The sequence below is a fragment of the Oryx dammah genome, unplaced genomic scaffold, assembly GCF_014754425.2.
Source record: "Oryx dammah isolate SB20612 unplaced genomic scaffold, SCBI_Odam_1.1 HiC_scaffold_21, whole genome shotgun sequence".
Lineage (NCBI taxonomy): Eukaryota > Metazoa > Chordata > Mammalia > Artiodactyla > Bovidae > Oryx > Oryx dammah.
Genome location: NW_024070205.1, coordinates 17,628,963 through 17,636,663, shown reverse-complemented (window position 1 = coordinate 17,636,663; position 7,701 = coordinate 17,628,963). Strand labels below are relative to the sequence as shown.

Sequence of the window (7,701 nt, the reverse complement as noted above, 5' to 3'; positions counted from 1 at the left end):
CAGTGGTTAAGAATCTGTCTCCCAATGCAGGCGCGGTGGGTTTGACCCTTGGTAGGGGAACTAAGGTCCCATATGCCACAGAGCAACTAAGCACAGGCATCACAACTACTGAGCCTGCACACTCGAGAGCCTGAGCTCCAAAACTAAAGGAGCCCGTGTACTGCAAAAAAGACCTAGCACAGCCAAAAGAGAAATTTTAAAAAACTTTTTTGAAAACGTGAGCTGAGAGGGGCTGTTTATGGGCTACGAAACTATCTGAAGTTCTCTGCATTTCCCATCAGTTCAGTTCAGTTCAGTTCAGTCACTCAGTCGTGTCCGACTCTTTGCGACCCCATGAATCGCAGCACGCCAGGCCTCCCTGTCCATCACCAACTCCCAGAGTTCACTCAAACTCATGTCCATCGAGTCGGTGATGCCATCCAGCCATCTCATCCTCTGTTGTCCCCTTTTCCTCCTGCCCCCAATCCCTCCCAGCATCAGAATCTTTCCCGTGCCATCTCACAACTCTGTGATTTTGACAGATTTGCTTGAAACCACCCCATTGATAGTCTATACCAAGTTAATCTCAAAACTCAACAAAAGCTATTACCTCCTCCAGAAAATCTTACATGACTCCATACTACACTCTGGCCTACCCTGGTCTGTACAGATGGCCAACCTTTGTGCTTCCATTGTTGCCTATGTACATCTTTCTCACAGCAGTGTTATAATAAGCTACTGATGCATCTGACTCCTTCACTAGGCTGGAAGCTCCCTGATAGGTATGAGTTGTGTCACATTTTTCTATGTACACACAACATCTCTCCAGCTCCTGGTTACTTCTGGTTATTAGAGCTCTTTATTGACTAGGAAAAAGAGAGATCACCAAGAATGCCCGAATAGTTGGATTCACAGACGAACACTTGGATTGGATTCTGGCCAACAGGTAAGTGGGATTTGAAGTCAGGGGATGTCCTTCCTGCCAGTAGAATGATCCTGAGCATGAATATGTGAAACAAACAATAAAGAACACAAGCCCAACTGTGAAAAGCAAATGTTTTCTCATATAGCTAATGAAGATCTAACAAAGTCCATTTCCTTTTGTTCAGTCCTTTCCAGAATATCAGAAAAATAAAAATATGGTGCTTGCATACTAAGACACTCCAACTGTGTCCGATTCTCTGCGATACTATGGAACGTGGCCCACCACACTCCTCTGTCCATGGGATTCTCCAAGCAAGGATACTGGAGTGGGTTGTTGCGCCCTCCTCCAGGGGATCTCCCCGACCCAGGAATGGAACCTGCATCTCTCACACCTGCATTGGCAGGTGGGTTATTTACTACTAGCACCACTAAAAATATGGCATAAATGTGCAACTGGAATTGTGAGCAGACAGAAACCTTGGTTGCCATTCTGGCCATGAAATCAAGTCTTCTCAGGAGCTGTATGAATTCAGAGGACAAGATCCTTCCCAGCACATCCCCTTTCCATTACTTCCCCTCACCCCCAATAAAGTCCCTAAACAGAGAGATCTTGCTCAGGTAGGTATCACAGCTCAAAGTCAAAACAGTTAGAGGCTGACCAGAATAGTGGGTCCTTGACCTCTCTGCCCTTCCCACCCATAGGCTTCAACCTCCTATTGGTGGTCCATCTGTTTCTTGAGCACTGGGTAGAAGATTATTTTTCAGACAAGATAGGGTTTATTTTATTTTTACTTTTTATGCTGTATATGTGTGTGTGTGTGTGTGTGTTCAGTCATGTCTGACTCTTTGCAACCCTATGGACTGTAACCTACCAGGCTCCTTGGTCCATGGAATTCTCCAGGCAAGCATACTGGAGTGGGTTGCCATTTCCTTCTCCAGAGGAATCTTCCTGAACCAGGGATCGAACTTGCATCTCTTGTGTCTCCTGCACAAGCAGCCAGATTCTCTACCACATTGCTACCCTGCAAAGGAAAATATATAATACCATCAATTTTATTCCAGAATACATCATCTTAATGATAATAAGAAGCTTTTGTATGCACATAAGTGCCAATACATTTTTGAAGACCCAAATTTTAACAAATAGAATAGACAAATTCATAAGACAAGAAATCATAGAGTACTTTGGCCAAAAAATTAAAAACTCTGGCTCAACATTCTGCTTGTTGGTTTTACATATACTGTATAAACAGTGAGTATGGATGTGAATGTTACAGCTTTTTTAAGGGAATGAAGTAATGTCTAGCTCACTTTTCCAAGGTTATACAGGAACTACAATGCTCTTTGACAGCAAATAAGAAGTGCAAAGTCTGCATTTCCACCATCTCAGAGCAAAGCACCAAGAACTCCCTGCAAAAAATAGCCAGCACAGAGAATCTGGTCAATGTCTGCAGCAGGAAAAATTAATGGCGCAAGAAAGGAGGGACGTGATGCATGGCTGGGAGGAGGTTCAAATTTCAGAAGTGGCTCTGCAGCTTCAGAACATTTTCTCTGGTCTCAGGCCTGTCTGCCACTGGATTCTGTGTGCCCTGATCTAAATCTTTAACCAATATGAACCTGGATGATGATGATTCAGTTTGCTCAGAAGTTTGATTGAGGGCATCCTCCTCACTTGCTAAAACTCTGGGTGAAATTTCTATCCTGAAGATGCAGTGTAACTGATTAGATAGTTTAGCTTAGGCTAGAGTGGCAGAGGGCTTCGCTGGTGGCTCAGAGGTTAAAGCATCTGCCTGCAATTCAGGAGACCTGGGTTCGATCCCTGGGTCAGGAAGATCCCCTGGAGAAGGAAATGGCAACCCACTCCAGTATTCTTGCCTGGAGAATCCCATGTACGGAGGAACCTGGTGGGCAACAGTCCACAGGGTCACAAAGAGTCAGACACGACTGAGTGACTTCACTTTCACTTTCAGAGTGACAGAACTGCTCTCATTTATCAATTCCCTAGACTTGGGGACACCTTCCTTATCAGTTACCAGGTCATCACCTAGACCCTTGAAGTTAATATTTTCTACATCTTCTACTCCAGCTGAAGTGTCTGTTAATTCTTCTGTCTTCACAGATATGGCCTAATGAAAGGAGACTTGTGAACACTGATCACTCTGGGTAGCTATAAGATGCTCGTTTAGGGACCAGCTTTCAGAAAGGTCTTTAATACCTGTCTGGCCCTCAGTTACTGTCTCTGATTGATAGATAACATCTTCAGATGTACTTTCTGAAGCCGGTTTACTACAAAAGACCAAAAATTCATTTAGTTCCTTCAAGGCTGCTGTTATAGATAGCCCTCTGTTGACTCCGCAGAGGGCTAACTGCCACAGAGACTTAAAGAAACTTATATTCATTTGTTCAACATTATTTTCTGGAAGCTGTACATCCTGAATGGAAATGGACTTACTAAAAATTTCAGAAGAAGGGTTACATTTCTACTTCCAAGGGACTAAGGTGAGATCAGATATACCAATGTTCTTTTTTTTTTTTTTTTTTTTTTTTTTTTTTTTCCCCAATGTTCTTGACATTAGTATTCTGATTGCCTGCTGAATTAAGCATAGCAACTAGGGATTGTTCTACTGTATCTATTTACATAAGCGTTTCTGAATTTGAGGAGCCAAAACATCCTGCTGCTAAAATTCGACCCGAAGGTAGATATTTTTCTCTTAGCCTGTCTCCTTTCACTGTAGTTTCCAAACAAACACTTCTTGTTGATTCTGTTACCTTTCTTCAAAAAATTCAAGGTCTTCTGTGTTACAAAGATGTTCTCTATCGTGTGAAGCATTTTGTTGTGTACCCTCATGCTGTTCATTCCTTGGTTCTTCATGTTGCTGAAGGCTATTTACTTGACTCAGGTACTGATATTCTGAATGCCAATCGTTTTCACCTATAAGCCTCTGAAGTTCTTGCTTCCTAGTAGTTGTGACAGATAAACTAGCTTTCTGTCTTGTGTGGAGATGATGAGGCCCTGGGTGTTTCTTTCAGCTTCCCAGGTGGCTCCAGGTATAGAATCTACAGGAGATGTGGGTTCCATCTCTAGGTCTGGAGGATCACCTGGAGGAGGAAACAGCAACCCCACTCCGGTATTCTCATGGGATAATCTGGTGGACAGAGGAGCATGGTCAGCTACAGTCCATGGGGTCGCAAAAAGCCAAACACAACTGAGTGAGTGACCAGACACATGCTTCTTTCAGCAGATTTCTCTAGGTCGTCTGCACTAATAGCTTCTTTGAGTGAATTCTGCAAAGGAATAGCTGTACTCTGGTTTGCTGGAGCACTGTCTGCTGAAGAAGCACAATCAGAAAGGTCCTGTAGAGGAAGATGTTGTTTCATTTCTGATTATCTGGAATTCAGCTGAGACCTTCAATGTCTTCACAACTTTAGGTTCAATGCTGTCTGGGTCACTGGGCTTGATGGTGGGGTCGGGGGGTGGGTAGACTGAAGCAGAGACAGAATCAGTAAGACTTAAGAATTACCGGTCACGAGTCTCTGTTGGGAAGGATGGGCTTGATAGTTAAATGCATTTGAAATTGGTGATGATGTTCCCAGTGAGTTAGTTCGTTTACTGTTTTTTCCCTCTGGTCTGGGGCCCACTCCAGCTGCAGCACACACATACTATATGTATACACATATGGATTCTGACACTCTGCATCTTCTACGGATTTCTGAAGGGCTTCTGCTAATTCTTGGTCTGCAGTCTCCTCTGGCCTCTTACCTGGCCCCGTATGCCAACAGGGTACACTCTGGTAACTCTCCCTCGGGAAGGAAGACGGTCTGTGAGCCTGTGGTGCTCATCATGAGTACATTTTTCTTGAAGTCAGTGGAACATTGATGCCATTTCAACATATCCAGTCCTGGAAGCACGTCTACAGGTTCTTCCTAAAGTATAGAGAAGGAACAAGCCAGGAAATCTGCTTCCTTTTGAACCTGAACTAGATGTACCCTTTCAATAATCTTCTGGGAGCCCATTCCTTTAGCCATCCCTGCCCACCAATAGTCCACCAGCCTCATTATATTACAGCTTTCTGCACAAGCTTGGTTCATCATAATCTGGGCACCTGAGTCAACAAACACTCTCACAGGATGTCTATTCACTTTGTAGTTAACACAAAGCATCATTATTCAGCCCAAACTTTCCAGAGCCTCTTCCATAGTTATTGCCATGTTTTCCTCAATGTTCTATTACCTTGTATCTTCTATTTCTGCCTGGGTTTTAAGATTATAAGGGTCCACAGAAAAGAGACAAATCTTTTCTTGCTCTCTCCTTGTGGCTCCATCAGGACCCTAGAAAATTTCTCAAGATCTCCTCTGAGCAGAGCATCTGCCAGGGGTGGGTTATGTTCCTTCAGCAAAGGCAGCTCAGAGGGGATTGGCAAGCAATAGGTCTCAGAGCAAGGCTGGATTGCCCAAGCGCTGAAGCTATTTCTCCAAGAGATGAGTGGGACTGCTGGGTTCCTGGTAGCTGGCGCTATGGGAATTTTGGGGTTTTGGTTTTAATTTTTTTTTCCTTGAAGGTTGATTTTATATTAAGAGGTGAGTCTTTCATACATATAAGTAAAATAGGCTATAAAAAATAAGTACCTCAAAGTAAAATGGCTCTTAGCATACCTCCCCATACCCACCTCTCTCTTCACACCTCTCACTTTAGAAAGTACTGTTGACTGAAAGTAGCCAGTTGTATTTCTTTGAAAAAAGCGTTTTGATAGACGACGGAGTCTGTTGGGTAAGTTTGGGAACTGCAACGGAGGTCGACGGCCTGCTTTCTCCTTCCGCCGTAAAATCCCAGCGCCGCCATCTTGTAAGCCTTAAGCAACCCGTGACCCGTGGTGGTCTGTGAGGTCTTTCAGGGGAGATGATGTGTCTCTCAGCTGCAAGGAAGTCGGATTCCAGCCCGCACAGCCCGGGAGGTGTGCAAGTCGGGGTCGACCTGGAGGGAAAATGTCACCTCGAGGAAGACCCTCTGCACACAGTACACGGTGAGCAGCCTGGCCCTGGTGGACCCGGCTCTGCTGGGCACCGCCTCGGCTGGGCGTCGGGAAGTTAGGGCGGCGGCGGGGCCAGGCTGGTGCTGCCGGCAGCGGTGCTGCAGGCAGCGGCCCTGCCGCCCGCTCGCCTAATAGTTGTTCCCCTCCCTGAGGTAGCTCGGTGACTCCCTGAGGTAGCTCAGTGACTCCCTTGGCAAGCGGGGCCGCCACCACCCCCTGTGAAGCCGCTCGCGGTTTTACTTGAAAGATTGCTGCTCAGGGCTGTTACCTGCTTAAGTAGGTGAAGGGTGGAAAATATTGACTCATACTTCCTTTTCTGGTTTTTGACGTTGTTCTTCTGAAACCGAGACACTAGAGTTTTCTGTTTATTGACTTATGTGTAAGAGAGGGGAGAGAGTTGGAAGAAAAGGAGGGGAGCACGCCTTCTTAGGGGAAAGACAAATGATAACTATGACATTGCCATGAGAGATTATCCTGGAACAACAACCTTTAGACCATGTTTTAAGACTGGAAGTGTTATATCCATACTCCCCCTCCAAAGCCCCCTGTTTTTAAGCAACCTTTAAAAAAAAAAGTCTTTATTGAATTTGCGACAGTATTGCTTCTGCTTTAGGTTTTGGTTTTATGGCTAGGAGGCATGTAGGATCTTAGCTACTCGACCAGAGATTCAACACACACCCCTTGCCTTGGAAAGGGCTGCTAGCCTAAACCACTGGATGGCCATGAAAGTCCCTATAACCATACTCTTATAAACTGTTTCACCTGCTTCTTCATTGCAGCTGAGGATGAATTAGAGAGCTGACCCTAACCTCTACACGAATCTTAATAATAAAAAACAATGTCAATTAAATGGATCATAGACCTAAATGTAAAAGCTAATACTATACAACTTCTATAAGAAAGCACAGAGAAATTTTGTGACCAAAATTAGGTAAGGCCAAAATTTCTTAGATTTAGCACACACACACACAAAAGACATGAAAGGGGAATTCTCCGGCAGTTCAGAGGTTAGGGCCCAGCACTCTCACTGCTGAGTTTCCTGGTTCTATCCCTGGTGGGGAACGAAGATCCCACAAGCTGTGAGACCAAAAACTAAATAAACAAATAAAACTTAAAAAAATTTTTTTTAATTCAACTGAAAAACAAAAATTGATAAATTGCGTGTCATCAAAATTAAACATTTTAATTTCATCAAAATTAATCATTTGCTCTTGCACAAAAGTCAACTGCATTGATTAATTCATTTTAAATAGTCATTAAATGTCTATCATGTGCCAACACCCTTTTTGGTGTTGAATTATGGCAATGAGCTGGATTCCCTCTATTACATTGGACTTGCAGAAAAATGAAAATCTTTAAAAGATTTTCAGCAAATGAAAAACACGAAGCAAAGAAGAGTTTATTAACACAAGCATCCCTGCTATATGTTTTTAAGTTTTTTGTTTAAGTACATGGACAGGATGCAATACCAGGAAATAACAGGAAAATACTGACAAATAAGTATGTGTATTATCATTTGGTATTTGTTGAATCTTGTATCATCTGAGCAAGAATCCTAGGGATGTGGATGCAGGATAAAGAACATTAGCGCTTTGGAGGATGCTCTGAGGCCACTTTTCGCTCCAGATTGTGTATTGTGCTGTGGGACTTGAGAATTAGGCAACCAGGGTTAGAGGATTAGTTCATGCCATGAGCTGTGGGATCTCAGACTGTGATGAAAATGCCTAGCTTGTAGAGTTGTTACAAGGATTAATGAGGTAATAAATGT

The 7,701-nt window shown here is 43.7% G+C and overlaps 2 pseudogenes; both read right to left on the bottom strand.

Moving 5' to 3' along the window:
• Positions 1-2,224: 2,224 nt before the first annotated feature.
• On the bottom strand, positions 2,225-4,417 carry LOC120880444 (annotated as a pseudogene).
• Positions 4,418-4,427: 10 nt separating this feature from the next.
• Positions 4,428-7,701, bottom strand: part of LOC120880443 — a 98,813-nt pseudogene continuing 95,539 nt past the window's right edge.